This window comes from Tasmannia lanceolata, unplaced genomic scaffold (assembly GCF_043159265.1).
Source record: "Tasmannia lanceolata isolate RefF3 unplaced genomic scaffold, GAP_Taslan_0.1 ptg000002l, whole genome shotgun sequence".
Classification (NCBI taxonomy): domain Eukaryota; kingdom Viridiplantae; phylum Streptophyta; class Magnoliopsida; order Canellales; family Winteraceae; genus Tasmannia; species Tasmannia lanceolata.
The window spans coordinates 16,612,743-16,636,056 of record NW_027518679.1 but is presented as its reverse complement, the minus strand read 5'-3'; the positions used below and the strand labels follow the sequence as shown (position 1 = coordinate 16,636,056).

Sequence of the window (23,314 nt, the reverse complement as noted above, 5' to 3'; positions counted from 1 at the left end):
CTACGTATTGACTGGATTCGAACTTATGCCACGTCAGCCTGAATAGTGAAACCCCATCAAGTAGTAAGACACCCGTGCGCTGGTTTAAAAAATATGCTTAAAGACAGTTTTAAAAATGAGAATAGTGTTTCTGAGCTCGGGCGTCAAAAACTCATGTGGGCCTATGTTTTTGGGGATCCAAAGCATTCATTTAAAAGGCCCTATCATGGATAGGGAGTGTACCAAAAATCAGGTCTATAGGATAATCCTAACCTTCCATTTGTAGAGGGAGAAATGGACGGATACTGTTTCTCCACAAATCTGCCCATTTGTCTCTCCACAAATGTAAGGGTTAGGATGATCCAAGGGAGCTGATTTTTTGTGGACACTCTATCTATGATAGGGGCTTCCAAATGAATGCTTTGGATCCCCCAACAATGTGGCCCCACACCTGTTTCTAAGCTCAAGCTCAGATAAGCTCTAGCTCAGGAACACTATTCTCTTTACAAATAGATGCATTCTTACAAAAAAATGTGAGGATAAATGTTTAGGTGCTAATTGAACTTATGTAGCAAAAATGAGTTTAGTGAAATTGTTCTATGTATTATTTATTTTCTTTCAACAAAGATATCATTTACAAATGTATAAAACATGCAAATCACAAAAAAAAATATTCATCCAACATTCAACGCAAAATCCGATGGCATACAACCAAATTTTCATCTAGCATTCGGTACAAAATCCAATGGCATAATGTGCCAACCAAGGGGCTGAGTATTTTGAGAAGGATTACTTCAGAATAGAGGGGTGTTCTGCAATGTGGAGGGTTCATACCCTATGTTAATTGCAGTTCCCATCTCGTCACATGTCAGCAGCCAAATGTCGAGGCCTGTTTGGGCTAGTAATTCAAGAAGAATAAGTAAAATTCAAAACCTAGAGAAAAGTCTTTATTAGTCACAATGCCAAAGATCAAACACTAAAAGAATAGAAATATCAACAAAACATTCAAAAAGAAACCCACATGAAGAAACACCAATTTGTATGGAGAAACAGATATGCACTCGATGGGGTTCTAGAAATTAACAAATCAACTAACTTTGAAGTAAAAAGAAAAAAGAATTTCATATTCATATGCAAGCGTTGAAATGAAAAACAATAAACCCAAAAGAAAACAATCAGAGATGCACATCGTATAGATAAAGATTTTAAAATCCAATATTCAAATCCATGGCTCTACTGTTTACATAAATTTCCATCCCAAATCAATTCTACTGCTCCAATGAAAAAAAAATATTTGGGAGTGCAGTAGTTCTACATGTCCTTGTATGACGACAGTACCATTGCACTATTAAAAGAGTGCAGGTATCATGATGCATGACTATACTGACTCTAATCCAATAAAAAGATCATTATATGAGGTTATATTCATATTTAATCACAATGCCTGAACTATCCCTATGACTCTTAACCCAAAGCCACGTAGGTGGTGCATTTCTCTTCAATTACAATGTCTAAACTATATTTCTGTAATATTAATAATGACTAACCCAAAGCCACGTAGGCGGTGCATTTCTCTTCCTTTGCAATGTCTAAACTCTAAACTATATTTCTGCAATATTAATGTCCACATTTAGTTACAATTAAAGCAGGATGTAAACGGTTGGCTTCAAAACAAAAAACAAAGAAAGAAGAAAAACAAAGAATGCTAAGGATTCACCTTGTCCTGCAAACCTTCCACTTGTAAGCTACAACATGGATCCATAAGACATGGATCTTACTAGAGCAATTGGGGTGAACATGTTGCCTGGCAAGTTTTGTTCCTGTATAAAAGGGTGCCAGAAATCATCTTTATCAATCCAATGGCCATGGTTGTTGTGGATAGTCAAAACCCAACATCTATCCCCGATTCACTTTGATTCAAACCTCAAAAAAATAATAACAATAAAAGTAAAAGGGAAATGATATCCTCACTACCGTATTTTGATGATCGCACTCCTCACTTTATTAAAAAGTACGGTATGGCCCGCACCATAGGATGATCCAAACTGTCCATTAGATCGGCCACAGCCTAAATAGGTTGTGCCCCAAAAATCATTTCCATAGGTTGATCCTAACCTTCCAATCAAACAACCCATAAATTCAAATTAGATAGAGAAGATCAAGAATATGAAGAAACAGGACTGTTGGTAGTGTACATTGTTAAGCTATACAATAAATAAATGCAAAGACATCAGAACTATGGTTCATAACAATAGCAAGGGAAGAGAAGAGTACAACTCATTTTACGGTCTCAAGACATGCCTGCAGTACATTCTGCTACAGGTGACATGAGGCTCATCCAATTAAATCTGCACGACAGTTAATGTGAGTACCTAGTTGCAAGAAAAGTATGTAAAAGCTTCAAAAGGAAACGGTGAAAAAAAAACACCCAAATGATCAAATTTGTTACTTAAAACCCACCGAAAAGATCAAATAATTGCAGGAAAGGAAGGAATGATTTTGTATTCTTTATTTAGAACCATATACTGAAACTCAAGCTAGCTAAGGAATGGGGTCTAAGTACGGATCTGCAAGAGAGGAGCAAACAGTCTGCAAACGGTATTAAAAGAGAAGCGCACACTCAACCAATATATGTCGCTGAAAGATATGAGCTTGATCCGACCCATTCTACATACAAAGAAGCTTAACAAATGAAATTGGAGTGAACCAAACTACAGATACATCAAGAAAACAAATTTTTTTGCAAAAAAGGGAGAAAACAATTCCAATAAAATGAAATATCCTAGTGCCAACAATATTAAAAGTGTACCTTTTAATATTAATCATAGTTAGAAGTAGGAAAGTGTAACTTTGCAAAACAGGGAAACTCCAGTGTTGCTAGAAAGGTGGCCTCAGCAAGTAAGCCATACATACAGCCCATATAGTCAAAAGTACTAAATTAGTGGTGTGCGTTTGACAATTCTCAGAACACCCAAATTGGTGGTGGGCCTATGAATGTAAACTTCTAGCAAATAAAAAATTGAAGGAAAAAATGATATCTTGATTCCAAATGTGAGAGTAGCAGTACATTATGATGTTTGAAGAAGATAAATACAGGACCCAAACCCAAAAACACATCGCCCTTTTGCTTAAATGCAATAAAGGAACATCTCAGAACACCGATCCAAACCCAAAACCACAGCACCCTTTTGCTCAGATGTAATAAAGGAACATCTCAGAACACCCAAAACTACTACAGAACGTGGTAGTGGGATTAAATCTGCCATACAATGATTTATTAAATATATAAATTTAAGATGCATAAACACAGATTATGTAAATTTAAGAAGCATTCTTTTTGCATAAGCGAAAAAAAATTCATCCAAACAAACCCATGAGGGTCTGTTCAGATGCCTCAACAACCTTGGAATGTCTAAATGGAGAGCACAGGGGAGTTTAAAAAAAGTGTCATTCCTAAGGGCATTTCCAGGGGAGCCAAAAATAGTGTCATTCTGAAGGGCATTTTATCAAGCACTTTTGTGCACACGTAACATGCAAGGAAAACCAAAAGATTTTTTCTCATACCTGATACCAATGCATTTTGAAGGATGAGAACACCTCATTCCATCTTCTTTGGCACGTTTTGATAATCCTCATTATCATTCCCATCGGTTGGGGTCACTTTTAATGCGTCACCATAAATCATGAACATGCTTTTTCAACGTTTTGGGTCACCATCTTTTGGCTTTTCCATTAATCTCTGCACCAGAAACAAAATCATGAGCTAAAACAACGAACACTATAACAAATGTAATGGCAATATTATTTTTCCTTCTCGATAGCCCGGGTTGCTATTGGAAGGAAAAAGAATCAAAATAAGCCCAAAAAAGAAAATTCACACAAAGAAATCAAAGATTGAAGAATGGTAATTAGATGAAATTTCGAAACCACAACCATTGTAAAACAGCCGCAGAGAGTCTCAATTGGATAATCATAAGCCTGGCAGCCCGGCCTCATCATTGATACCAAATTGAAGAATAAAAAAAATATCCAATCCAAGAAGAAGGGGTTGCTAAAGGAAGGGGCAAAAAATCAAAAGACGCCCAAAAAAGAATATCAAAACATAATTGAAGAATAAAAAATTTACCTTGCATGCAACAAAGGAGACACGGCCACTGCATGACTCCTGAACTTTGTGACTGAGGCCTCTGGTCTAAAAAGAAGAAGAATCAGGGATTTAGAGAGAGAGGGTTCCGTTAAAAAAAATAAAAATAAACAGGAACATAGAGAGAGAGAGAGAGACTTACATCAGAACTTAGAAGGAAGCGTTCATCTTCCCTTCCCCTTCCATTTTCGTCAGGAAATACATGAATTTAAAGCATTTGCTAAGGAGGGAGATGGCGTTTGGAATTCCGGTTAATAGATAGATTTGGGAGTGATTATTGGTAAAGAATGGGCCAACAATAGGAGGTTTGTTAGTGATTCTAATGTGAGAGATCTGGAAATTTAATATTGTAGGAAACAATCCATATCCTAATCCCGTTATTTTAGGAAACAATCCATAATAACAGTCTGATTTTAATGTGTGAAAAATAGGAGATTTGGTGTTCAGTTTTTTGCGTTAAATAAAAAGAAGATGCCACTTTGGATCAAATGCAGGATGGGGACTGTCCACGTGGGCGTGCACAGTGAAACCCCATCTTGCTGCTGTATTATAATCTAACAACTATATATATATATATATATATGAGAGAACATTTCCTACACACTTGTGTAGGTAAGTTACCTACACACTAGCTTAAAATATAGTGGGGGCCCACATTGTTTGGGTGATCCAAACCATTCATTTGAATGCTCCTCACATAGATAGGGTGTCCACAAAAAATTAGATCCATAGGATCATCCCAACCATTCAAACTATGGAGGCAAAAAATGGACTAATTTGTGAAGGTTTATACACGTCCATTTTACCTCCACAAATCGTAGGGTTGGGATGATACTATGGATCTGATTTTTTGTGGACACCCTATCTCTGTGAGAACCATTCAAATGAATGGTTTGGATCACCCAAACAATGTGGGCCCCCACTGTATTTTAAGCTAGTGTGTAGGTAACTTACCTACACAAGTGTGTAGGAAATGTTTTCTCTATATATATATATATATATGAGAAAACGGTTCCTACACATATGTGTAGATAAGTTATCTACACACTAGCTTAAAATACAGTGGGGGCCACATTATTTGGGTGATCCAAACCATTCATTTTTAAGGCCCTTACATAGATAGGGTGTCCACAAAAAATCAGATCCATAGGATCATCCTAATCGTTCGAATTGTGGAGGCAAAAAATGGACTAATTTGTGAAGGTTTAAAGACATCCATTTTACCTCCACAAATCGTAGGGTTGGGATGATCCTATGGATCTGATTTTTTGTAGACACCCTATCTATGTGAGAGCCTTTAAAATGGATGGCTTGGATCACCCAAACAATGTGGCCCCCCATTGTATTTTAAGCTAGTGTGTAGAGAACTCTCTACACATATGTGTAGGAACCGTTTTCTCTCTCTCTCTCTCTCTCTCTATATATATATATATATATATATATATATATATATATATATATATATAAAGGCAAAATGATGAGTTATTTTCTTCCACCCTTTTTGCCTTTATCTCTTAATGTATCCACAGCTCTAATTCCACTTGTGTCACACAGCTTAGGGCATTTTTGTCATTTGCATTTGCAAGACACTTAAACCAAAAGTCAACAAATCCTCAACTTTTCTTCCATACTTAATTTAATGCCCACTACTATTGCCATTTTCAAAACATATACTGTACATTTAAGGAAAAATTGTCAATTGGTGACACGAAAATGACAAAATTGTGGATGAGCTACACCATTTTGAAACCTTGTTTACGGAGGTCAAAACACCTTTTCCTGACATGGCTTTTTACCTAAATACCCCTCAGGGTAAAAAAACCCATCTTTTTAACTTTCCTTCGTTTTTAACTCTAGAGAAGCTTTTCTTTTTCACTTTCACTTTCCCCTTTTCATTTTTAACCACCTGCAACCCATCTTCTTCGGCGTGAGGTGGTGTCCGGTGTGAATCTGAACCCATTTTCTCTAGCGTGGGGCGGTTTCCTGCGCTAATCTAAACCTCTCTTCTCCGGCGTCGACCGTTTTGCAGCGTCGTCGTAATTTTTTCCTGCGTGTTCCCCATCATCTAAGGTATGGTAGGGTGTCATGTTTTCGTTTTTTTTTTTTTTACTTTTATTTTCCTTCTATTAAGTTATCTTTGAGATCTTTTGTTTCATTTTCACTGTTGATAAGCCTTTACATCTAGGGTTTCATTTTTTCATTTTTTTTCTTTTATTTTCCTTCTATTAAGTTACCCTTGAAATTTATGGTTTCATTTTCACTGTTGGGAAGCCCTTACATCTAGGGTTTCATTTTTTATTTTTTCCCCTATTAAGTTGCCTTTGATGTGAAATCATTGACATCTACTGTTTCATTTTCACTATGAAGAACCCCCTTTTGAGATTGATAATCTCCCATTTCCAGTGTTGAGAACCCCCTCTAGGTATAATCCCTCATTTCCAGTGTTGAGAACTCCCTCTAGGTATAATCCCCCATTTCCAGTGTTGACCCTTTTGAGATTGATAATCTCCCACTTCCATTGTTGAAAACCCCCTTTTCACTGTTGACAACCCCCTCTTAAGATTGATAATCTCCCATTTCCAGTGTTGAGAACCCCCTCTAGGAAGTTCATATTCATAATCCCCCATTTCCAGTGTTGAGAACTTCCTTTTTGAGATTGATAATCTCCCATTTCCAGCGTTGGGAACCCTCTTTTGAGATTGATAATCCCCCATTTCCAGTGTTGAAACCCCCATCTTGGTAGATTGATAATCTCACATTTCTAGTGTTAAGAACTCCCTTTTGAGATTGATAATCCCTCATTTCCAGTGTTGAGAACCTCCTCTAGGTAGATTGATAATCCCCATTTCCGGTGTTGATAAAGATAACCCATCTGGGTAGTTGATAATCCCCTATTTCTAGTGTTGAGAACCCCCTTTTGAGACTGATAATCTCCCATTTCCAGTATTGATAACCTCCTCTAGGTAGTTGATAATCCTCAATTTCGAGTGTTGAGAACCCTCTTTATGTATTTGATAATCCCCCATTTCCGGTGTTGAGAACCCCCTTCTGAGATTGATAATTCCCCATTTCTAGTGTTGATAACCCCCTATAGGTAGTTGATAATCCCCCATTTCTAGTGTTGATAATCCCCTCTAAGTAGTTGATAATCCACCATTTTCAGTGTCAAGAACCCCCTTTTGAGATTGATAATCTCCCATTTTCAGTGTTCAGAACCCTCTAGGTAGTTGATAAGCCACACATTTCCAGTGTTGAGAACCCCCTTTTGAGATTGATAATCCCACATTTTCAGTGTTGAGAACCCTCTAGGTAGTTGATAAGCCACACTTACAGTGATGGTAATCCCCTCTAGGTAGCTGTGATAACCCCATGTAGAGTGTTGTATTTGAATCCCCATTCAGAGTGTTATGAACACTGTGATAACAGTCTGGGTGATACTTGATACCCCTCCATGAGAGACTTGATCACCCCCCTAGTAATGTTGGTAACCCCTCTCCAGATTGTTGATGACTCTTTTCATAGAGAGTTGAAAACCTTCTTTCTGAGGGTCAATAAGTCACTTCCAGATTGTTGCCAATCCCCCTTTTGGATCCTTGTTCAAATACTAATTTTTTTAGTCTCTTTTCTGCACTTGAGAATCACATTTTGGAGTTCTGACCCCTATTTTAAGAAACATGAGCTTACAATTAATTATGTTCTGTTTGTTTTGTCACAGTGATAATATATATAGTTGGATTGGGGAAATGGCAAAGTCTGTAATGAAGACGCGTGTAAGTGTGCTCTTTTTGTTGTCGTTTTAGATTGTTAGTCAATAGAATGTTCTTTTACTTTCTGATTATATTAACTGGTAAAGGGGACTAGGACTCAAAAGTCTAATAAGAAGCCCGCAATGGGTTTAAAGAAGGTGGAGTTGAAAATCAAAGGTGAGAAGGGGAAAATGAAAGTGAAAGGTGAGAAGGGAGAAATCAAACTGAAATGTGTGAAGGCGAAAATGAAAATGAGAGGTGAGAAGGGAAAAATCCAAGTGAAAGGTGAGAAGATTAAAAACAAAGTGAAAGGTGAGAAGGGTAAAATCGAAGGTGAGAAGAGGAAAATTAAGAAGATACATGTAAGTGTATTTGATCTTTATCATTTTAACCTTAGTAACTTGATAAAAGTGCAAGCTCTGATTATGTATTTTGTTTTACAGGCTCCATTATGATACTATAGGCAAGACTCCTTTCAAGGACTTCATCCGCCTAGAAGAGAACCCCCTAGAAGAGGTTGTCATGCACAAGCCTCTAATTAGAGCACTACACAATAGTGGGTTCTGGCGACAAAGACATTCACACTGGCGGTATCACAATTCCATTTAGGGCAATGTTGCATTGGCTTTAGGCCTTCCACTTAGAGGGAAAAATGAATTTGGTGAGGGTTGCGTGGACGGACAAGAGTCAACCCACTCTTTTATTGCCTGGGTGGCCATTTCCTAAAGGATCTGTTATGGCATCTGTACTTGCGGGGGAAATCAAGGCTTTTGTTGGTCTAGAGGACCAATCCTCCATAGACAAGTGTGTTAAATATGTACTGCTACACCTATTCGCTACTGTGTCATTCACTCAGAGTGCTGTGGGACCCGATTTTTTCCCGTGCTGCGCAGGACGACAGGGGATCACCACAATCGGGTTTTCAGGGGGTGTTATTTGATCTGCATTGCTTGCGAACAAGGGACCGAAGTCCTAACTTCGCAAGTTAGAGAAACTCAGAGTCGCCACCTAGGTTAGGGCCTAGGACCCGTGTCTATTCTTCCAAGAAAATCAGTAACGACTCGAATTTCGTTGAAAGAATCGTAATCAGGGGTTCCTTTGCTCTGGGCCTAGAACCTTATATTTTACTTTGTTTGCTTAAGGCATGGTCCTTACAGATATCTGGGTAAGGGTTGTGGTTACAATTGGGGAAGGTGTTAGGCACCCCTCTTGCCCGGATTAATCCGGTCTCTTAACTTAAATTGGCATTTTGGAAGGATTTGAAACGAAATAATTTAATTTAATTTCCCTTGTTAGATTATGCTTAATTCCGAATGTAAATGAAGTGAATTTGCAAAAGAAATCGAAAATAAGCGATAGTTAACCTGACCGGTATTGTAAGTTGTATACGGCTCTTATAAAGAATTCGCGACTTACTCACGATGCAGGTTAACTTACATCAAACAGAAAATAATGTACAGAAATTAAAAAAGCAAGTCAGATGGATTTACGTCACAAGGCGTCAGCCGTAGCGGAACGAGTCTTGTGACATCTCAACCTCGTACCTTACTTGTGTAGAAAGCTGTAAAGTGCAGAAAGTAAAAGCAAGTCGGAGAGATTTTTGTCTTAAGCGCTCGGCCGTAGCGAAACAAGTCTCTTTGAAACCTCAACCTCGTACCTTACTTGTGCAGAAAGTTGTAAGTTGCAGAAAGTAAAAGCAAGTCGGAGGGATTTTTGTCTCGAGCGCTTGGCCGTAGCGGAACAAGTCTCCTTGACATCTCAACCTCATACCTTACTGTGCATAAAGCTGTAACTTGCAGAAAGTAAAAGAAAGGTATAGGTATTTATATCATAAGTTCAGGGGATAATTTGAGCACCTGAGATCTTATGATGTCACCACCTCGTACATTACTTTGTAAAGGAAAGTACAGAAAGCTGTAAATTACAGAAAGTAAAAGAAAGGCAGAGGGATTTATATCATAAGTTCAGGGGGAGGGGGCAATTTGAGCACCCGAGATCTTATGATATCACGGCCTCATGCCTTACTTTGTAAAGGAAAGTACAGAAAGCTGTAAATTGCAGAAAGTAAAAGAAAGGTAGAGGGATTTATATCATAAGTTCAGGGGGCAATTTGAGCACCCGAGATCTTATGATATCATGGCCTTGTGCCTTACTTTGTAAAGGAAAGTACAGAAAGATGGTAAATTACTGTAATTTTACCCGGAGAATTGGGCAGCGTAACCGCGCTGTGTTCGGGAATGAGACTTTGGGGTTCCGGAGAAATCGGCGACGTAACGGCGCTATATAGCCGAAAAGCCTCTGAGTCCGTCGAGATTTTGACAGAAGAACGACGCTGCTATTGAAAACCAGCTCGTAGTTCTGTGAAATTCGGCAGAACAACAGCGCAAAAAGAGGATGTCGCTCCGAACCTTTGGAATTTAGGCGGAATGCCAACGCCCAGTGTGAGCTACCTAGTGTTTCTCTACTTTCTCTCTTCTAAAAAAGCGAGCTAACTAGGGTTTTCTAAATTTCTGCAGGAGTTCGGTGTATAGAAATACACCAAAGGAAGGTGTATACACCAGAAGGGAGGAGAGAGGGGAGAGAAAACCCAAACCAAAAGGGGAGAGAGAGAGAGGAATGAGAAAACCCTTACCCCCCTCCTATTTATAGGAAGTAGGGGGTTATTTTTTGGAAATTTCGGCCAAAATTCGTCTAGGTCCTCGGTTCCCGTGAAAGTTTGTTTTATATGCTTTCCTAGTTTAAAACGCGCATAACTTCTTTGTTTGAACTCCGATTTAAGCGCGGTCAGGTGCGTTGGATTCATTGTTTCGTGTACTTTTCCATTGAACCTAAATTGCTTGGTTTTGGGAGACAAAATTGCCTTGGATTTGCCGAAAAAGGCGGGTGTTATGTAAAAACAGGCTTTGTGGTTGCCGAAAAGGCGGGTGCTGCATAAAACAAGCATTTCGGTTGTATTCTGAGATAACACAGTTTTTGAAAATCGTTTCCCTTTGTAAATATCCTAAAGAGAGATTGAGAGAAACATTACTGGTGCTCTGGGACTTGTCATAAGGTTCTTCCTCGTGACACCTATCATTAGTACCATCTTGACAAAATTTGGTGTCTATAGATGCCCCTCTTTGGTAGAGGGTGCAAGGCACCTGAATGCTAAAGTAAGGAGACAACAAAATTTTATTACTGGAGACTAATGATAGGCTTGCAAGACTCACATCGGATCGTAAGGCATGAAACCCTCTCCGAGGAACCTTGCTGTCAGATCATTGAGTGGAAACCTCTTGCCGACGGGGTTTTGAAAAGATGACTGTTAGAACGAGCCCTGTGATGGACGTCATTACTAACAGCCGAGAGGGTCATCAGAAGTCAGGTTTACGACACCTGACTTGGGGAGGGACCTCTGGGTCAGGTTAAGAACACCTGACTTGCGGAGGTACCTCGGGGGATGTCATTTTGACATCCAGTGCAGCACTGATAACAAGAATGCCAAATTGATACCTGGTGATTTATACGACGGATAGTATGCATGATTTTGGTATGATACTGTGTTTTAAACAGTGCTTGATTCTGACGAGATACCGTGTACAAACGAACTTGCTTGGGCTTTGATTTGATTTACAGGATCACTGCATGGATTTGATTTATCTCGATTTGGATGGTTAATTAGGTAAAACGAACTTATCTAAGAGGGCGAACACGTCGCAATGGGTTTGCTCTGATTTGGATACCATGCGATAACGGGTTCACTTTGGTCCGAAAGGGTTACCGTGTTCAGATAGACTTACCCTGGAGAGCTAACGTGTCGTAACAGGTTCACTCATATTTAGATACCATGTGGAAACGGATTAACTCTGGTTTAAAAGGGCTACCGTATTTAGACGGACTTACCCTGGAGAGCTAACGCGTCGTAACGGGTTCGCTCAGATTTAGATACCATGTGGAAAGGAATTTACTCTGGTTTGAAAGGGCTACTGTGTTCGGACAGACTTACCCTGGAGAGCTAATGCGTCGTAACTGGTTCTCTCAGATTTAGATACCATGTGGAAACGGATTTACTCTGGTTTGAAGATATTTCGAAAGACTCTTGCTGGGATGATGCCTCATGGGGCTTTTACTGGTTTTAAATACCTAATTTGGTCACTAACTCTGTTGTGGACGCGGGTACAAACTTTCCTGGGGATTTGGTTGTGGATGACCTGAAGAGTCGGGAGTTGGCCTGGCGAGTGAACGAGCTATGGCCACACTATCGACCAGGCGAGTGAATGAGCTAGGGCCAATAGAATCGACTAGGCAAGCGAGTGAGCCTGTGTCGATCAGGGATTGGCCTGGCGAGCGAATGAGTTAGGGCCACACCATCGACCAGGTAAGCGAATGAGACAAGGCCAATGGAATCGACTAGGCAAGCGAGTGAGCCTGTGTCGATCAGGGATTGGCATGGCCAGTGAATGAGCTACGGCCACACCATCGACCAGGCGAACGAATGAGACAGGGCTAATGGAATCGACTAGGCAAGTGACTGAGCCTATGTCGATCAGGAATTGACTTGGCGCGCGAGTGAGCTAGGGCCACACTATCGACAGGCGAGCGAATGAGACAGGGCCAATGGAATCAACTAGTAAAGCGAGTGAGCCTATGTCGATCAGGAATTGGCTTGGCGTGCGAGTGTGCCTAGAGCTAATCTAGACTGACATGATTGAACCTGATAAGGATCTTGGGTGATGAGTTTGATAGATTTGTCTGGGATTTGGTTGCAAACTCCGCTGGGGATTTGATTGCAAACTCCGCTGGGTTTATCATGCTGGAGAATCTGGGAACATACATGCTTTGTTAAAAGACTAGGTTCAAACGACTCTCTGGGGATGTGGGGTGTTGGTGATAGTATGATCTATGACAGCGTGTTGCCTCGACCCTGGTGAGGAAGACCGTTCGAGCTATCAGAGTTAGTAAGGTTCCTTGGATGCTGTAAATTAGCTAAGAGTCAATCGGGATTGATTCTGATGATGGTGATCCTGACTATGTCGAGGGAGCCGATGTTATACCGATTGCTTGGAGAATTGATTATGAAGGGGATGTAAACATCCATCAATCAGTGTCGGAATCGGTCATATTTGACCATGATTTGATGAATCCGTTGACAGACGGATTGCCCGAGCAAGGGTTCACATTCAGGGAGCACTTGATAAACGTTTGTTTATCTTGACTCTACTAGGGAGAGGGGCTTTGGAATTTGACCTTGTGAGGGATAAACCAGGGCTTACCAATCTTTTGGATAAGTGTCACGATGACGAGGAATTTCATTAGTCTCTAAGTGACATTGGAGGGTAAACCGGGCTCTGTTAGAGAGGCTTCGGATGGCAGACAATTGACTTGGAATATTTCCAATGGGGATGAATGCTGATACACTCAGCTGGGGTGAAATCGGGACGATTTTTTGCCCTGGATTAGATTTTGACATGGTGTGAGACTCCTTTGGAGTGAGTGGATTCTGCCACGGATGATGCAAGATATATTGGATTGTCTCCAAAGCTCTCGAAATCCCGATGGAAAAGATTTCTGTTAGGCATTGGTTGCCTTGATCATGCTTTATACAGACCCTGCGGGGAAAGATACACGAATCCTTGGTTATTCGAGAGCAAAAACAACTCAACTCTACTGGGAGGACACCGAATAAATGTGCTTGAAAGACTCAAGGAGTGCCAAAGAGTTTATTGATCTATCGCTGAAAGATTCCAGGAATCCACAGATGAAACATCAGCTAAATGAACCAAAAAATGGTGGGAGTTCCGGCACTCCTTGATTTGATACTGAGCTTGCTAGATTTGATAATGAGCTTGCTAGTGCTCCACCATGGAGAAAGGCCAGCTGAGGGATCTTGAGAGTCAAGGAAGTCTTCGGTTGCCATGCTGAGAGTTGTAACGACCCGATTCTGTCAAGTCGCTAAGAGCAAAAGAACAAAGCAAAAATCATAGAAATTTTTTTTTTTTTAATAAACAACGACCACAACAAAATCTTATTCCAAATTAAATAAGTCTTACCACAACAATTTCAATACTCATATTTCAAGAACCCCAGAAGCGAACTCTCTGATCACACAGTCCCTTATCCCATGGTTCCTTCATTTGCAAATGCTCCCATCTAACGCCTCAACCCCTGTGGTGGAGGAAACAACGTTAGAGCAGGGTCCTCCAGAGACCGAGCAGAGTAAGAGAGACAATATAAAAAGTGCAGGCAATATAATCCAGATCCTCAGCAATATATAGCAATAATAATAAAGACTGGAAAGGAATTACGCTATTCATGGCAATATAAATAAAAGGAGTGACAATAATTCAAATTTATACAATGTATGCAACGATTATATAAATTGAGACAGCACATTCCCCAGGTACATCCGGCTTTTCCCCAGTTTATTTTTCTGTCAGTTCTTTTCTGACTTTCTCATTTTTTTTATTTTTTTTGCTGGTATCCTTGCCGCACGACTACCCACTACCCCTGTCTAAAGGTAGTGGCGTTATGGACTCGAATTTCGGTCTCGCATTTAATGCCGAGCCGTTTCAGGGATACTATTCCTTTTGGATGGTTTACCAACGAAAGGTTGTACACGCTTCTCGCGTTGGCCTTTGGACCTTAGGTCCCAGGATGATACCACCACACCCTTAAGTTCCCCTTCACTCTCCCCCATATATGATATGCAATTAGGAATTTAAAGTACACTACCTTTGTCTCCCTTCCTGCATCACTTCGCATAGGGTTTAGAACAATTTATTTTTCATTTCATTTCATTTTATTTCAGGCAAGCAAGTATAAATAAACTAAGCAGGAAACTTTTATAAGTAGAGCTACATTGCATAGACAAATTATATTGAAAATCATTACAATGCAAGGTCTAGCTGTCACCTGCCTTCAAGTTAGATTTGTGGATAAAAATTTGACGAGCCCCCTAAAGGAGGTGGGAAGATTGATAACCTGGCAAGGATAAGATACATATACTAAGATTTCGCTGGCATAATCAAAGTTTCACTCAAAAGGTCCGACAAAGATGGTCACTTCATGTCTTAGCTTTCATACAAAAATACTTACATCTATGTAAATATGATCAGCAGTTGTAAGTTATCAAAAATGCAAATTTACCTATTAGTCCACAGATGAAGTTTTTTGATCTCTTTTAAAGATACACCCTACTGTTGATCGGAGTATAAAATCAATAAAATAAAATAAAAAGAAACCTTTGATTATTATTAATTTGGGTCAACTGTCATTCAAGTATTTAATTGATGAAATGAAGTTTGCAAAGTTTTGAGGAGGATAATACCTAGAATACATATCTAGTAGATCAAGAAATCCACACGCCCATATAATTAAGTAACATGTCAGCCCAGATTTAGACTCAAGGGTAGATTCATAAATATGCCATCAGCGGATAAAATTTGAGCATTTACTAATACAAGTGAGCCCTATGGTTTATTTAATACTATCAATTGTAAAAGAAAATTTGTGAGACATATGGTCTTAAAAACAGACAACTGAAAGGCTCGAATAATTATATCACCAGGAAACCCATGATTTCACTACAAAAAAATTTGTAAACCCTTGAGTGATAATGGTATAAGCATGTAAAGATTTCGATGCTTATTTTCTCCTTTCTGTGTCTTGCTTTCTTTGATTATAGAATCCATATATTTCTTTTAACACAGATTGGGTTTTTTGCAGGTGTTGAAACATGAGATTGAGCATGGAAGAAAAACATGGAAATGAAATGGGTAATGTATAGATTACTTTATTTATGTATTTATTTTTATTTTCCTTTTTTGCATTTTGTTTCCTTGGTTTGCAGAAACCCTAATTTATTTTAAAGTGGATGTGGGTTTTGCAGGTTTTGGAGCGTGAGATCTGGGCAAGGAAAATTTGTGAAATTGAAATGGGTTTTACAGAATAAACAGAAAGGGTTCATAGCATACACGGTTTGGGGGTGCCGTTCCATGGTTTTAAAATTTTGATGAAGAAGATGCAAGAGATTTCAAGTAGATAAAATCAACATACCTCTCGGCTGGTGAATGGGGAAGACGAAGAATCAAGATGGGTTTCCCGGCCAAGAACAGTCTGAACCTCTCTTTTCTTCCTCTCTCTCTCACTGTATTCTTTCCCCTCTTCTTCTCTTGATTTTTGATCTTAACAATGAGGTATGTAACTGATTTGGGTGGGATTTTTAATTTTTTCTAAGCAAGGATGGGTGTTACCACAAAATAAATACTATCCATAAAGAAATCTTCATTTTTGCCCATTATTCTCTGAAATTTTGAGATCGTGATTTCCTTCTTCATAATTTCCAACCGTTTTTCCTTTTTAACGTTGCTACCCTTCTTAATTTTCATCAAATGACCCTAATTACTTCCCTTAATTATGAATATTGAATGGCTTTATGCAGTTTTAAAAATAATTTTATAACGATGGACTCTCCACTTGCTACGATAATCTCGACTCTAAATTTTTTTTTAATTCAATGGTTTAGAATTTACAGTTTTTAAAAATAATATTATAGATATTGATTTAACAAGGGTAGTCTTTACAAGAGTAGACCCGTCGTCCGCCTCAGATGCAGTCCAGGATCCTCAGGAGCAGGGTTTGACTGACCCTACTGATGAACAATGATTTTTTATTCCCCCAGTTGGGGATGAGATGTATTTTATCTTCTGGATTGGTTAGACATACATTTGATATATGGATCAGTTTTTGTTTGTTTGCTTTTATCTGCAGTTGTTTGTACTGAAATAAAGAGTATTTTTGTATAAATAGACATCTATTCTAGATGGGTATTTATACAAAAATGCCCCTAGTAAACAACTTTGGTTTGAAAGCATTTTGCATTATTAGCAAAGGCTAATCTTAAGAAATAAATGTAATTGTACCAAAAGTGCGAGGATGCTTTCCGAGAAATGGAAGAGTATCGACATTATTCGGACGATGTAGCTTCGTATTCTCCGAAAATTCGGCATAACAACGGTGCTATTTGGACGAAGGGGCTTCGAGTTTGCCGAGATTTCTGCAGAACAACGACGCTATTTGAACGAAGGGGCTTCGGGTTTGCTTGGATTTCGGTAGAACAACGACGATATTCAAACGAAGGGGCATCTGGTTTGCTGGGATTTCGGCAGAGCAACAACGCTATTCGGACGAATGGGCTTTGGGCTTGTCGGAATTTCGGCAGAACAATGACTCTAGTTGAAGAATGTCGCTCCGAGTCTTTGGAAATTCGGCAGAGTACTGATGCCCAGTGTGAGCTACCTAAGAATTTCTCTACTTTCTCTCCTCTAAAGCAAAGAAACTAGGGTCTTTTGGGCATAACCTTCTTTCAAATGGGGTTTGAAAAGTAGAAAACTAGGATTTATATAACTAAAAACCTAATTTAGAACTTAGCAAAACCAGAAAACTCTCAATGGAAAATTTCTTTCTGAGTTCAGTAACTTCTGAATTCTGATTTATTTCTACCCCCTCCATATATAGAAAGAGGTAAAAAATTTCGCATAGTGCGAAATTGGACATGACACCTGGGTGTTAGTGTCAGGTTATCAATATTTCAAAAAATGTGATTTTTTGTCTTTTTGAGGTTTTTTGGGTGAGTTTTTGCAGGTCGTAACTCTTCCGTTTAGACTCTGAATCGTACGAGGTCGGATCCGTGGATTCCTCGTTCTGAGGAGATTCCAACGAGTCTAATATCGCTAGCTTTCATGACGTGAAGTGTTTTTGTGTAAAAACTAGGGGTGTAAACGAGCCGAGCCGAGCTTGGCCAGGCTCGGCTCGGCTCGTTAAGCTCAAAGCTCGGCTCGGGCTCGGCTCGGGCTCGAACCAGGCTTGGGCTCGGCTCGGCTCGGTCAGGCTCGCGAGCCTTACCGAGCTCGGGTTATATTAAGTTCACACCCCTCATCTTCCCTGGACAGCCCTATCTAGTGTAATTTGACCACTTTTTTTACACTATGGGGCGTGGTCCAAGTAACAAATGGGGTTCCAAAAATGAAGTGACATATTTTGCCTCCCCCTTTCACTCCATGGACAACCTTTTTAGTGTATATATTAATATATAATATATATATTTAAATATATTAAATTCTTAACGAGCCTTAACGAGCCGAGCCGAGCCTGGCTGGGCTCGTTAAGCTTAACGAGCCTGGTGAGCCGGCTCGGCTCGGCTCGTTAAGGATTCGAGCCGAGCTCGAGCGAGCTTCCGAGCCCGAGCCAAAATTGACACCCTTAGTAAAAACGGATGTTTTTTACTCAAAGTTAACTTCTTGGCTGAAATGCCGTGTGAAAACGGGCTCTTTGGCTGTGCCGTAAAAGGCGGTGCCGTGTAAAGACGGGCTTTTGTTGCATCTCTCGGATAAAATTGTTTTCGAGAAGTATTTTCCTATTTTAATAACCTAGAGAGAGATCAAGAGAAAATAATAGGGCTCTAGGACTCGTCATGAGACTCTTCCTCGCGACAACCTATCATTAGTTCTACCTTGACAAAATTAGGTGTCTACACTTGGGATTTGGTGGAGTTACCAAACGACAAGAGGGCGATTGGGTGCAAGTGACTTTACAGGAAAAGGACGAAAGCACAAAAAATAGTGGAGAAAAATACAAAGCACATTTTGTAGCAAAGGGATATATAATCAGAAGGAAGGAGTGGACTACAATTTGATATTTTCACCGGTAGAGAAGCATACTACGATAAGAGTATTACTTGCCTTGACAGCATTGTTTGACCTTGAACTTCAAAAACTTGATGTGAAAATGGTGTTTTTGCATCGGAATTTAGAAGAGGAAATCTACATGTATCAACCAGAAAGTTTCAAAGTAGAATGAAAAGAAGACCTGTATGTAAGTTGAAGAAATCATTGTATGGCTTGAAGCAATACCTTAGGCAGTGGTACAAGAGGTTCGATACTTTCATGATTGGATAGGGTTTCTACATGAGTTAGTATGACTCATGTGTTTATTTCAAAACCTTGATAATGGCTCTATCATTATTTTGATCTTATATGTTGATAACATGCTTATAGCTGCTAAAAGCATGTTGGAAATCAACAAGTTGAAAGCTAGGTTGAGTAAGGAGTTTGAAAATAAGGACTTGGGCACTGCAAGGAAGATTTTGGGTATGGAAATTCATCGAGACAGGGAAAGGGAAAGCTGTAGCTATCTCAAAAGAAGTATATTGAGAAAATGCTTTTGAGGTACGAGATGGATAAAGCAAAGATGATAGCTACCCCACTTGGTGCTCATTTTAAACTTTTTTTCTAAGTTATCTCCTAAGACAATTTAAGAAAAGAGCTACATGTCTCGGGTTCCTTATGCGAATGTTGTTGGAAGCATGATGTATGCTATGGTCTGTACTAGACCAGATATTGCACATGTAGTCGGTGTTGTTAGTAGGTACATGGCAGACCCAGGAAAAGAACACCGGCAAGCAGTCAAATGGATACTTCGGTATTTGAAGGGAACGTCGTCCCTTGGGATTTTGTTTGACAAGAGCTATGTTAGAAAAAGAAATGTCATGGGCTATGTGAATTCTAATTATGCTGGAGATTTGGACAGGAGAAGGTCTACTATAGGATATGCTTTTACCCTTGTTGGGGGACCTGTCAGTTGGAGGTCCACTTTACAGTTGACTATAACTTTGTCTACTACAGAGGCATAGTATATGGCAGAAACGGAAGCGGTGAAAGAAGCCATATGGCTGAGAGGACTCATAAGTGAACTTGGGATCGAGCAAGGAAACACTTGTGTGTTTTGCGACAACCAGAGTGCATTGGGTTTGGCAAGCAATCAAGTATTTCACGCGAGGATAAAAAACATATAGACGTGAGATACGATTTTATTCGAGAGGTAATGGACGGAGATGAAATTTCTTGGAAAAGGTCGACACGAGAAACAATGTCGCGGATATGCTGACGAAGCTTGTGCCGACAAACAAGTTCAAGCATTGCTTGGACTTGATAAACATTCGACATGCTGGGTCGAATTAGCACCCTTCAGGGTGTGGTGGGGAAGACTTTGTGATGGAAGATATTTATAAGTGGTGGATGAACCAAATTCAAGCAAAGGTGGAGGATGTTGCCGCGTCCTTGAATTTTTCAATGTGGCCGAGACTGGCATGATACTTTTATTTAAGAGTCCCATCAAGTGGGTTTTGTAAACAATAAAATCCTTTTTCACATAGGAATTGTGGAGTTGTTTTCAAGAGCCGTATCCTTCAACACCAAAAACAGTTTTGGGTGTTGTGTACGACTTCATCACACATAAACGAAAAGGTCTCTAAGAGTTGGGTGTTTTACGGTTTTGGAAAAATCAGAAAAGGAGAAACATCTCCAAGTGGTACGGCTTCAAGAAGAGAGTGTAAAAAATCATCTCCAGGAACAAAAGTTTGAAGGGTATGATTTTGTGGTCTCTCTTGGGTGAAGAAGAAGAAGAAGAAGCAAGGCTACTCTAGGGAGCATTGGCACTTAGATCCTAGATGGCGTAGAGATTGTTTCCCGTTTGATCCGGAGAAAGCTTTGGGCTTTTGTTATCCGGTGAGTGCTTCTTGTAACCCCTTTATTTTCCACATCGTGAAAATCTTTTGAAGTCTTCTCCCGTGGACGTAGCCACACACATAGTGCGGTGAACCACTTAAAATCTTAGTGTTCTTGTATGCTTTTATTTGTGGTTTGACTTGCACATTTATTTATTTGATCTTGCAAATTTACTTCGGAAACATTGCCTAGTATTATTAATCAATACAAGAAACACACTTTTGTGTTCGGATTATTAACGGATCATGGCAGAGGGCCGTTTTGCCCCCCAATTTCGCAACACATATATATCCTTATCAAACTAGCTAGGCTCAGATGCCGTGATTATTCTTGATCTTTATTGATCACTTGGTCAATGGGTTAATTCAGAAATTCTTATCAAACTTTTCAATCTGTACTGATGATCTATGACCCAAATAAAATCTTACACTCCCTACTACTCTCTCTCTCTCTCTCTCTCTCACACACACACACACAAGTGGGTAAACCATTATTCCTTTATATTTTTTCATGGCTGCCAAATTTGACCTTACGGCTATTTGCATATATGAAAAAAATTTCCAATATGTTTTGTTTTTACATGAAAAAAAATTCCAAGCATTTGGTAAACTTATTTTGCATGGAATTTCATTCCAAAATAAAAATATTTCTCCATTGAAAATTCCCCCCTAGATCCAAACAACACCTCAGGAATATACAGAAAACTTATAATTTCTACTCAAATGATTTTAAAATGGAAAAAAGATCAATCGTCCACCAATTTTATTTGATATGTGATGAGACCCAAATACCCAATTGACAGGATCTGGGGCATCCGCCCTTAATCTGTCATCCTATGGCCAAGAGCAACGATTATGTGTAGTTCACCTGCAACGGAAAATGTGGCAATGTGTAATGTGATTTGGGTCATTCATCCCATGGGTGGGCCACAACCGGAAAAAAGAACCTTTTAGAGAATGCTAAACAGAAGGGCGCCCTTGCATAAACCCGGCTGCAAGGGCACCTCATTGGATGCTTTGGAATGTAGTGGGGTTGGGAGAGCTGTGTTAGAGGTATTTGATCACCTTACTCCTTGAATTGTGTGATTTTTTTTCTTTGTTTTATTTTTTATTTTTTTGTTAAACTTCTGCCTTGAATCAATGACTCCTTGCTTCCTCTTTTCTTGTAATAAATTTTCACCATTAAAAAAAGTATGATAGCACACATTGCATGTTTCCTAAACTTTCAATGGATATGTGTTTTTTGGCCAATCTATTGTGGGTCGACTCAAATGAATGGCTCAAAGCCAAACTATAATGGCCCCACTCAAATTGACCATTATCCATTTTATTCTTGGGAAGTGATTTATTCGCCCCGTTTTCTTACTCGAGCCACCCACCTCTATTTATCGAAGACTCTTTTTACACTACGAGGGGGGTGCCCGAGGAAGAAAAGGGTGTGAATATATCATTAGCCATGATCTTAAATCCGAACTACATTTGAACCAATTTCAGTCAGTATTCATTTTTATTTATTTTTAATTATATAAAGACATTACTGGAGAACCAAGTTTAGTTGATTCCCTCTTTAATTTTTCTCCATTGATTCTCTTTTAGTTTGAAGGCAATCCTCAAAATTCCCCTCCTGTCTCATTAGCCCTTAACTCTTTTCCAGATGCACACACAAGTTGTGCCTTCCATTCCCCAAAATGGAATATTTTATTAGATAAAGAGAATACAAGAAAAGAAAAGGAAAGGGAAGTTAAACTGTAATTTCCACCTAATGAGTATTTAGTGAATTTCTTAAAATTGTGTCCCCTCTGTTAATGAAGAGTCAAATGATTATTGTAGAGCCGGCACATACAGATTATGTTTTATTTACGTGGAGAGATTTGATAGGGTGTCTGCCCATATGTGCAAGTATTTTGAAAAATACAATGAGGCCCACATTAGGGAAATGATTTATTCACCCCCTTTTCTTCCATAGCCATCCCTTGCAGACTTGCAGTGTAAAAGAGTAGGCATAAATACACTAGAGGGCCCGGCCCGTGGAAGAGAACGGGGCAAATGTATCACTTCCCTAAACCAAAACTTATATTTATTGGGCCGTCTTAAATAGGCCAAGCCCTGAAAATCATCTCAATAGGATGATCCTAGGGTTCTATAATGTGCCGTCCCTTAAAGATCGGACGGTTAGGATCTTCCTCTGGACATGATTTTCATTGTACGACTTGTTTTAAGTCGGGCCCAACAAATAATTTCTTTGGATCATCAAATAATGTGGGCTCCACTATATATATATATATATATATATATATATATATATATGTTTAAATGTTTAAATACTTGTAAGTATGTGCTACACCATACAAAATACTTGTATATGACAAGCACAACGCTGTTTTTCAAGTGATTTTATATGATGTGTGGTCATATAAATTTGTTTTTTTCAAAATGTACAGTATGGCCCACTCCATAGGATGATCCAAACCGTCCATTTGTTGGGTGATAACCCAACATTGGACGACTGTACTTTTTGAAAAATACGGGTTTACAGGACCACACATCATACAGAATCTCGTTTTTCTACATATTCAATTATTTAAACACAATGGTTATGGTCAAATTGCTACAATCTGAGAGGGGTCAGGGCCAATTAATATTTTACATATAAAGTTATAATAATTTTCAGAGGATCCGAATCCATATGTTGGGTCTCATCATCGATGAGCTTTAGCTTGGTGATGACTAGTCAAGGCAAATTGATCAACGTTTGTTGATTTGATGGTTTGGATCATCCAATTACTCGCTATGAGCACTCAATGACAGGGCCCAGAGACCTCCAATACACAAAGTCACAAACCCATCTCAAAGTCTTAATAAATGCAGTTTCGTTTAATTAAATTAGTAATTAATAATTAATAA

At 39.2% G+C, this 23,314-nt stretch overlaps 2 long non-coding RNA genes across 18 annotated transcripts; one reads left to right on the top strand and one right to left on the bottom strand.

Annotated features, from left to right (window-relative positions):
- Positions 1-635: 635 nt before the first annotated feature.
- On the bottom strand, positions 636-4,596 carry LOC143880283 (uncharacterized). 17 transcript variants are annotated; one of them, XR_013251708.1, is made up of 8 exons: positions 4,266-4,596; positions 4,106-4,171; positions 3,544-3,718; positions 2,440-2,546; positions 1,954-2,327; positions 1,697-1,799; positions 1,527-1,588; positions 636-912 (listed from the first exon to the last, which is right to left on the bottom strand). It is a non-coding gene; the product is annotated as an uncharacterized LOC143880283 (long non-coding RNA). The 17 variants fall into 17 exon arrangements; XR_013251729.1 differs by having other exon boundaries at positions 636-877; positions 4,266-4,595; XR_013251682.1 differs by having other exon boundaries at positions 1,527-1,799.
- Positions 4,597-15,584: 10,988 nt separating this feature from the next.
- Positions 15,585-16,142, top strand: LOC143882571 (uncharacterized). The gene is made up of 2 exons (XR_013252269.1): positions 15,585-15,623; positions 15,737-16,142. It is a non-coding gene; the product is annotated as an uncharacterized LOC143882571 (long non-coding RNA).
- Positions 16,143-23,314: the final 7,172 nt, after the last annotated feature.